Source organism: Microcebus murinus, chromosome 3, assembly GCF_040939455.1.
Source record: "Microcebus murinus isolate Inina chromosome 3, M.murinus_Inina_mat1.0, whole genome shotgun sequence".
NCBI lineage: Eukaryota > Metazoa > Chordata > Mammalia > Primates > Cheirogaleidae > Microcebus > Microcebus murinus.
In genome coordinates, this window is record NC_134106.1 from 34,566,332 (window position 1) to 34,576,167 (window position 9,836).

General features: G+C 41.6%; 1 non-coding gene across 1 annotated transcript; it reads left to right on the forward strand.

Annotated features, from left to right (window-relative positions):
* Positions 1–2,339: 2,339 nt before the first annotated feature.
* LOC142870256 (U5 spliceosomal RNA) lies at positions 2,340–2,456 on the forward strand. The gene has a single exon (XR_012918690.1). It is a non-coding gene; the product is annotated as a U5 spliceosomal RNA (small nuclear RNA).
* The last annotated feature ends 7,380 nt before the right edge of the window (positions 2,457–9,836 follow it).

Consider the following 9,836-nt stretch of genomic DNA (forward strand, 5'->3'; position numbering starts at 1 on the left):
GTTCACGCCTGTAATCCTAGCTCTCTGGGAGGCCAAGGCGGGGGGATCATTTGAGTTCAGGAGTTCAAAACCAGCCTGAGCAAGAGCGAGACCCCGTCTCTACTAAAAATACAAAGAATTAATTGGCCAACTAATATATATAGAAAAAATTAGCCGGGCATGGTGGCGCATGCCTGTAGTCCCAGCTACTCGGGAGGCTGAGGCAGTAGAATTGCTTGAGCCCAGGAGTTTGAGGTTGCTGTGAGCGAGGCTGACGCCATGGCACTCACTCTAGCCTGGGGAACAAAGTGAGACTCTGTCTCAAAAAAAAAAAGCCTGTAAAGAAAATTAATGCATTTGGCAGGATGAAGCAGTGGGGACCTCAACTGTGGTATTTAGATTTCATCCTAGAAGCAAGGGGATCCCTGAAGGTTTTAACAGCATAACTGGCTTGATGAAAGCTTTATTTCCAGAAGATGTCTTGCCCTGTAGGTCATTATAAGGAGAAACCCTAACTCCATGTCTATAAGGATGAGAATGGATCAGTCCTGAGAAATACTGAGACCAAGAACTCAGGAGTCTTGGAGACTGATTTGTTATAGGGCATGAAGATGGGAAAAAGTTTGCAAATGTAAGCCAGAGGTGAACCTGAGCCAATTCATCAGGAAGTCATTAAAAATAGTTTCTAGAAGCATCACAAGCAACAGAACAACTGAACTATTTTGCCCATTGTTTGCATCAATATTATTATACTGTATTTCCTGTGTTCTCTATCTAAAATCACTTTACAGTCTCTTGATTGAACCAGTTGAAGAAATATCTCATTTTAAATTAAATTTGAGCTTAGGAAACAAATTAATTTGATGACAACATAATATTTGCCTCCTAGGTATATTTTCATAAGATTTCTTAGAGAGAGAGGTTTAAATCATTTCATTTGTTTCAAGAGTAATATTCTTATTTGATTTTAATATCATCAACCAGTGCTTCAGTAGGAATACCCAAATCATTTTCTTAAACAAAGAAAACAATATGATGCAGAAATGATTGGCTTGTCTCAATATAATCTAGTTTAGAAAGCAAAGCCAGTTCTATTCCTTTGTACTTTGAGAAGAAGATGATGTTGAGAATTATTACATCTGAATTCTCTTCCGGATTCAGGATGATATTTAGGGTCTTCATATCTAAATCTTTAGAATGCATTAAAATTTAAAGGCATTGGGCAGAATTTTGGAGTTTGAAAGAACCTAGAGATTTTCTAGTCCCAATTTGTCAACTCATTTTAGGGAGGAGTAACAAAGCTTCAGAGATGTGTCTGTATCTTGCCTAAGGTTCCCCAGCAGCAGCAGCATGGCAGAAACAAGGCTAGCACCAGGTTTTCTACTTCCAACCTCTGGTCACTCATCTCCAATGCCTGGATTGCTGCCACAACCTTCTACCCCATCTCTCTGCACTCCAGTTTTTCCTATCTCTGTGAACCCTGTATAATGCCACCAGACAGCTCTATCTTCAATCCATTTCATCAAGACATTCCCTAGTTTAAACACCTAAAAGGACTATATAGATCTGCAGAATTACAAATTGTCCATATAATAATGTACCAACTGGCTGTGAGGGCCCTCCTTAGATTCAAATCCTGGCTGTACAACTTATTTGCTAAGTAACCTGGAACAAGTTCCCCAGCCTATTTAAGCCTCAGTTTTCTCCTTTGTAGAATGAAGATACTGATATCCACATCAAGTGGATAATGTAAGGATTCAGGGAGATAACGTGAGGGTAGTATATAGCTCAGTGCATGACACTGGAAAAATCTCACTTCATGTGTACTTCTGTTAGCCCAAATAGGCCATGCTCAGTTCTCATTCCTGGATTCTATAATAAATAAATACAAAATGGATAAGTGAATTGATGTATCTAAAAATGTGACCAACAACAAAGTAACCTGAAACATAAACAATTCAGTGAAAAGTTGTAGCCCTTACACTGCTGACTCTAAGTTGAACACAGGTTCCTCCAGCACTTTGCATTGCATAACGGGATATGTTCAGGGCCTCTGAACACCCTGCCTGCCCTGAGCTTTAGATATTGAAATGCCCCGTTGGCAATCCTGTTCCATGCAACTTACTTATCAACTCTCTCTGCTTTAAAAAGCCATTGCTCTGCTGTTAATTCATATTTTCAGTGTTTGTGTTTACATCAGTTTATTTCTTAGCCACTGCAAAATCAGTTGGTGTTCTAAAAAGTCGGCTTTTTAAATAGAAATGTAGGCTTCCAACTTCTCTAATTTTATATAAATGAAAGACTAATGACTTAGCCCACTATGCACAATTACCCCTGTAGAAGATAAAGCTATAACTTTCATGCTCTGGTTTCTCCTCAGAACACATAAATCTTTTGCCTTTTACTAAAGGTTTCCATGGAGAGCAACAACTGTGAATTGGTAACCAAATTTTTTGAGGCCTTGCTTAGGCAGGGCTAAAAAAAAGACTTTAAAAAGCCCTATGACTTTCAATAGGACTATGAGGTTATCCCCAAGTCCAGACACTCTTCATGATTGAAGAGGTCTAATATGAGGAGGTATTAGACAAAAGATACAAAGTTTCAATTATACAAGCAGAATAAGTCCTAGAGATCTGCTGTGTGGCATAGTGCCTATATTCAATAATACTGTATTGTCTATTTAAAAATTTAAGTAGGGCCAAGTACAGTGGCTCACACCATCCCAGCATTTTGGGAGGCCAAGGTGAGGAGGATCACTTGAGGCCACGAATTTGAGATCAGTCTGAGCAAAAAAGTGAGACCTCATCTCTATAAAAAAAAAAAAAAAATTAGCTGGGAGCTATTTAGGAGGCTGAAGCTGGAGGATCCCTTGAGCCCTTGGAGTTTGAGGTTGCAGTGAGCTGTGATGATGCCACTGCACTCTAGCTTGAGCAACAGAACAAGACAACTGTCTCAAAAAAATAATAAATATGTACATCTTATGTTAAATGTTCTTATCATTACCACCATCATCATAAATAAAGATGACAGGGCCGGGTGTGGTGGCTCACGCCTGTAATCCTAGCACTCTGAGAGGCTGAGGAGGGCGGATTGCTTGAGCTCAGGAATTTGAGACCAGCCTGAGCAAGAGCAAGACCCCGTCTCTATTATAAATAGAAAGAAATTAGCCAAACAACTAAAAAAAAAAAAAAAAAAAATAGAAAAATTAGCTGAGTGCAGTGGTGCGTGCCTGTAGTCCTAGCTACTGAGAGGCTGAGGCAGGAGGATCACTTGAGCCCAGGAGTTTGAGGTTGCTGTGAGCTAGGCTGACACCACGGCACTCTAGCCCAGGCAACAGAGTGAGACTCTGTCTCAAAAAAAAAAAAAAAAAAAAAAAAGCTTATGGCATAGCTTTGATGATGGTTTCATGGGTGTATACTTATCTCCAAATTCATCAAGTTGTACACATGAATTATTTACAGCCTTTTGTATGTTAATCCTGCCTCAGTAAAGTGGTTTCTTAAAAAGCAGAGATACAAGGAAAAAGTAAGAGCTCTCAAATGTCTAAAGCTAAGGCAGGAAATATATATAGCAGATGGGATAAAACTTTTTCTTCTACCCTCCTAGGTTATAGGTCTACATCCTGAAAATTAGACTGACAAAAGACAGATTAACAGGGGAAAAACACAATTTATTAAAAGTACAGCACAGGAGAAAATCAAAGGGTGATTAGAACTTGAGGTTTATATAGGATCTTAACAAAGAACCATACATTTGTTGAGAAGTAACAAGACAAAGAAGAAGGAATTTCGGCTTTTGGAGGTGGCAAACTATTTTTTTTTTTTTTTGAAGTGGTGTTTTAAAGCAATTTTTTTTTTTGGTGGCAAACTATTGAAAGGTAAATATATGGGGGAAACTTATGGAAGATAAGGATTGTTTCCATAAGTTAGTGTGGTGTGTTATGTATATTCCTCTGGTGCTATCGCTGGGCTGATGAGGGTACAGTGTCTCCAGTGCGGAAGAATCTTTCTGCCCTTCCTGGGAGAGAGGGAAAGGGCACAGAATTTTTCTTGTGTCTGATTCTTCTCAATTGCCTTCAGCTCAAAATAATCCTTCTGATAAAGTGGCATATTTGGGGGTGGCATATTCTGATCCCCTACATATGGCATAATGGCTATTATTGCTTTGCCAGGCAAGCCACTCCTAATGCTATGGCTTCATTAACTAAATGGCCCTGAGAACCATCCCACCACATGGACCACATTCTTAAAGGTGAGAGGGACATATCGCTCTCATCTTGCACCAATGTCCTTGCCTTTTTCTCTGCTCTAGGACACTTTTATGCTCTTATTCAAACAAAAGGAACCCTCTCTTCCTTAAATGTCCAGCTTTGAGAGGTTTGGTGTGATTTCAGAACAGCTCCTCTTCTTCATCTTCACCCAGACTTCACTCCTGTCATGCTCCTCTGTTGGACTGGGATGTTCCTTCTCTGCACCACCATTCCGTGTCCCTTGCTCCGTACAGTACAATGGCTGAGCCCTTCTAGGTGACATTGTGCACTCAGCATCCCACAAGGACCCTCTTGTTATCACCCTCATTTTGCAGATGAGGAAATCAGGCTTCAAGAGATTAGATGACTTGCCCAAGGTCCCGCAGCTAGCTAGTAAGTGCTAGACCCAATACTAAAACCCGAAGACCGAGAAGGCTCTCTTGCCTCCCATGCTGGCCCACCAGCAACTATCTTGTCTACCAAGCATCAAATATCCCTGAGGAGGGAGAAAAGTTAGGTGATACCAGCAGAAGCAATCAAACAAATCTAGAATGTGGGTCATTATACAAGATAATTAATCTTCCAAAAGTCATTTTCATATCCTGAAATGTGTAAGGATCAGATGGTACAATGTCGGTTATTTGCTTCAAAATAATCAAGGGCAAGGGTAAATCAGCAGAGATAGCAATGAAACAAGATTGGCTGCAAGTTGATAGTTGTTGAAGCTCAGCAATGGGACTTCATTAAATTAATCTCTCCACTTTTGTATATATTTGAAATTGTCCATAATAAAAAAGTGCAAATAAAATTTTAAGACCTTGAACTCCATTAAGCTTATTTTCAAATGCCGGCAGTTACTTCCTCAGATTGGACCTGAAAATAGAGAAATAGATGATAAGATTTCTGAAAGGATACATAAAATACAGTTATGGGTGGTTGTTTCATGGTTGAGGGACTGGGAAGGTTAGTATAGATATGAGACCTACTTGTTATTGGTTATTGGAACCTTTTGTCTTTTTTTTTCTTTTAACTGTGTGCAAAGATTGTGTTTTCAATTTTTAAAAAACTAGTTTAAAAAAATCTCAGCACATATCCTCCTACCAGATTGCCTCTTTTTCCTCAGGCCCAGGATACTGGGTCTTGCATTCTTCTTCTGCTTGGGTACACCTGGGGCCTTGGCTCTTGCTGCTCCCTCCACCTGGAACACTGTGTCCCAGAGCACTATGTTGCTGATTCCTTCCAGTCAGTCAAGTCTCAATTCAAATGTCACTTCCTCAGAGAGGCTTTCCCCAGCTACCTATTCTAGCATATCAACCTCTTTTTTCCTTTTCTTTTCTTTTCTTTTTTTTTTTTTTTTTTGAGACAGAGTCTCACTTTGTTGCCCAAGCTAGAGTGAGTGCCATGGTGTCAGCCTAGCTCACAGCAACCTCAATCTCCTGGGCTCAAGCAATCCTGCCTCAGCCTCCCGAGTAGCTGGGACTACAGGCATGCGCCACCATGCCCAGCTGATTTATTCTATATATATTAGTTGACCAATTAATTTCTTGTCTTTATAGTAGAGATGGAGTCTCGCTCTTGCTCAGGCTGGTTTCGAACTCCTGACCTCAAGCAATCCGCCTGCCTCGGCCTCCCAGAGTGCTAGGATTACAGGTATGAGCCACCACGCCTGGTGTTTTTTTTGTGTGTGTGAGACAGAGTCTCACTTTGTTGCCTGGGCTAGAGTGCTGTGATATCAGCCTAGCTCACAGCAACCTCAAACTCCTGGGCTCAAGTGATCCTTCTGCCTCAGCCTCCCGAGTAGCTGGGACTACAGGCATGCGCCACCATGCTGGCTAATTTTTTCTATATATTTTTAGTTTTCATCAATTAATTTCTATTTTTTTAGTAGAGATGAGGTCTCGCTCTTGCTCAGGCTGGTTTCAAACTCCTGACCTTGAGCGATCCACCCGCCTAGGCCTCCCAGAGTGCTAGGATTACAGGCGTGAGCCACCGTGCCCGGCCTCAACCTCTTTTTTTTCTCCTCTTATCTCTACTGAAAGATCTAACTTGTCCAAAATCCTGGGATCTCCAACAAGAGCAAATGAACTGTGGACTTTGGATGATTATGACATGGCAGTGTAGGTTCATCACCTATGAGAAATGTACTGCTCTGGTGGTGCATGTTAGTTAAGGGGGAGGCTGTGCATGAGGAGGACAGAGGGTATATAGTATATCTCTATCCCTTCCTCTCAGTTTTGCTGCGGACCTAAGACTGCTCTAAAAAATAAAGAAAGTCTATTTTTAAAACAACAATCATTTTGCTCACTCACCTGTTACTTGTTTATCCTCTGTCTCCCCACCAGCCTCTGCTCACTTCCTTTGAGAGCAGGGCCCCACCAATACCCCCAGCTCCTAGAACAGTGCCTGGCTCCTTGATCAAAGCTCAATAACTATTTGTCAAGTGAGGGAATAAATGGTTATAACTGTTCATTTACTTATTTTTCCTCTTTTATTTTTTTATACCCTACGAATCCAGTATTATATTACTATATATTTAAATACTGTTCTCTGAGTGCTGGACTGGCAGTATTTAGTGTATATGGTATATAGCAAGGCTGGGATTCACCAACTCAGGAAATCCAGGCTCTTTCTGAAAAACCTCTTCAGTTTTGTTAAATGGTTGACATACTGGTGGGGAAGATCCTGGCACTGCTTTCTCCCATACCTACAGTGTCTGCCAGCTTGCTGGCATTTAAAAGCACTACAGAAGGCCTCCCTTAGCAGGCCTCAACCCTGGGTCAGTGAGCACCCCTATTATTCCTTACCTAGCAGGTGCTCTAGTCAGAAAAGTTCTTGAATCAGCTCCGGTTGTGTCTGTGTCCCCTCATTTACCCATTTTGTCCCTGGAGGAAGGAGACAATGTTGAAGTAGACCAGGAGGTGCAAGGAAAGAAGAGCTATCCACTATTGAGTTGAATGCTTCTAATGGATGAATTATGAATTGTATCTCAGTAAAGATGTTTAAAAAAAAAAAAGAGAGAGAACTGTACAAAAAGGATTGGATGTGGATTCAGGAGGTTCTATAGTCTTGGCTCGGGAAGTATATAGGAAATACGGGGGGGAAATTAGGAGGTGGTAGATTGACATCTCTGAGACCCACCTGCCTGATTGGGTGCTCAAGATCAGGGAGAGAAGCTTTCCAGCAAGGTGGATCTTGAGCCCAGACAGGAAGGAAGTGGGAGAGCCAGGCAGAGAGCGGGTGATAACCTCACTCTGCCCCTTGTCACATCACAGGGCACATTCAAACAGCTGAGTGAGGATTCTGCTCAGAAGAAAAATCAAAGACATTTTCAAAATGAGTGAAAGTTCCCACTGTGTTGTATCCATTCTGCAAAGAGGAGAGCTGCCTTTACTAAGGTTAATGAACCAAAATTAATTAGTTTAAGAGTCAGCTTTCAAAAACACCTGCTGTTTCTACCCTCTGTCCCTCTAACAATCTATATCCTATCTCTACACCCCTCCCCTCCTCCCCCTATGCCAGTGCTGCTATATCTGCATTAGAGCAAAGACTGGGGCTGGGGTTGACTGAGGCGAAGTGTATGGCATTCCTGGAAATGATCTTCTCATTGTAGATGCAACCAAAATAGCATTGGCTCCACGCTTAATAATTGATATACTCTTCAACAGCAATTGCATTTTTCTCCAAGTTGCAGGATTTCCAATACTTACTCTTTTTCCTCCAGTTCTTAAATGGAGATAGAATAACCCATTCTGGTGTGTGTGATCCCATTCCCATTCTATGTCAAAAAATCTCAGGCGTTTGCCTCAGTTCACTCTGAGACACATGTTCTCACAGATTAGCAAAAAATAATACGCTCGATGGAATGCTACGAGTTATGGCAATCTGAAAGACTGGCAGTTTTTAAGGTGGTTTGGAGAACCTGCAATTAGGTTGGTGTAAGCCTGTGTTGGGCCTGAGTCTGAGAACAGAGCCTATGGCTCAGCAAAAAATGATTAAACGAGTGCCTGCTGTAGCTTTCCCAGTTTTTCATGTTTCCTTTTCCAGGGCCCTAACGCCATGCAGCCCTGTGGCTGAGCAACAGCAGTTCCTATCCCCAGCGGCAGGAGACTTGCCCTCTGCCTAACATTTGCTAATACTTTAGTCTTCTAAGTAGAATTTTTCCTTTCCAGAGGAAAGCAATCGCAAACAAAAATCTTTGCAGCAAAGGACACTGAGAAGCTTTTTATACCCTTTCTCTAGCTTCTATTGTGATGGATGAAACTGCAAGAACAATTAGAGCAGATGTCAGTGTAAATCTCTGAAGAAAGAATAAAATAGGCTTACCAAGTTTTCTTTAATGATGCTAAGGCATTCCCTCCTTTAGATACAGTGTGTATTTAACTTAGACAGTGTCAGGGGATTAGCAAACACTCAATGACTGTACCAGTGGTCTATCTCAATAGCAACAGATCCTTATGGAAAGAGAGAAATTATATTATATATATAGGACAGGAGCAGTGGCTCATGCCTGCAATCCTAACACTCTGGGAGACCAAGGTGGGAGGACTGTGCGAGCTCAGCAGTTTGAGACTAGCTTGAGCAAGAGGCAGACCCTGTCTCTACAAGAAATAGAAAAATTAGCTGGATTTGGTCATGCATGCCTATAGTCCCAGCTACTCCAGAGGCAGAGGCAGGAGGATGACTTGAGCCCAGGAGTTTGAGGCTGCAGTGAGCTATGATAATACCACTGTACTCTAGCTTCAGCAACATAGCAAGAGTCTGTCTCAAAAATAAATAAATAAAATAAAGAAAGAAATCGTGTATACAATTTCCTTTGAATCAGCATTAGCCAAGACTTTCAATTTCTAGTTGTTGGTGTTTTCACCCTAGTAACCAACTCAAGAGTGATATTTATAGTCTATGTAGATTAAACGTTACTGAGACATCCCTTTACTTATAGAACCCTTAAGAAAAACTCCAGTTTTAGTGGCGCCAACCAAGCCATCAATTCTCCCAAACTGTGAAAATGCAAGGTCTACAAGTAATATCGCCACTTCATTGAAATCAGTCACCATGGGGTCCACTAGAAGAATGTGGACACCTCCGTTTCATCTTTGCCTTGGAAAGCCCATGGTTACATGGGCTTTTAAGGTCTTTTTGGATGTTAAATTATAATGGTTTGTATTGTAAAACCAATTGGAGTTGGAGGGAGAGTAAGGAATAAAATGAGAATTACTTGGGATACCTGATCCCTGTTCAGAATTTGACTGAGAAAGGATTTGGCACTCATTGAGCTTGGGTAGGTCAATCTTGTCAGTTTGACAAGTGTCCTTAGAAGTGAACATCTCAGGGACTAAAAAATGAACCTTCCTTAGAGGGCCACTAGGAGGCCCTAGTTGGGTAGAAAGACACATGACCTCACCCAGGTGAAGGGAGAGACTCCAAGTTAAGAAGGCAGCGGCCTCTAGAGGCCACCTGGCCAATGGTGAGATGTCACTAAATTCTAGCAAGCTCCAGGCCTGGTGGCTTTGTAGTCCCAGCTACTCCGGAGACAGAGGTGGGAGGATAGCTTGAGTTTAGGAGTTCAGGGTCAGCCTGGGCAACACAGTGACACCCCTGTCTCTAAATA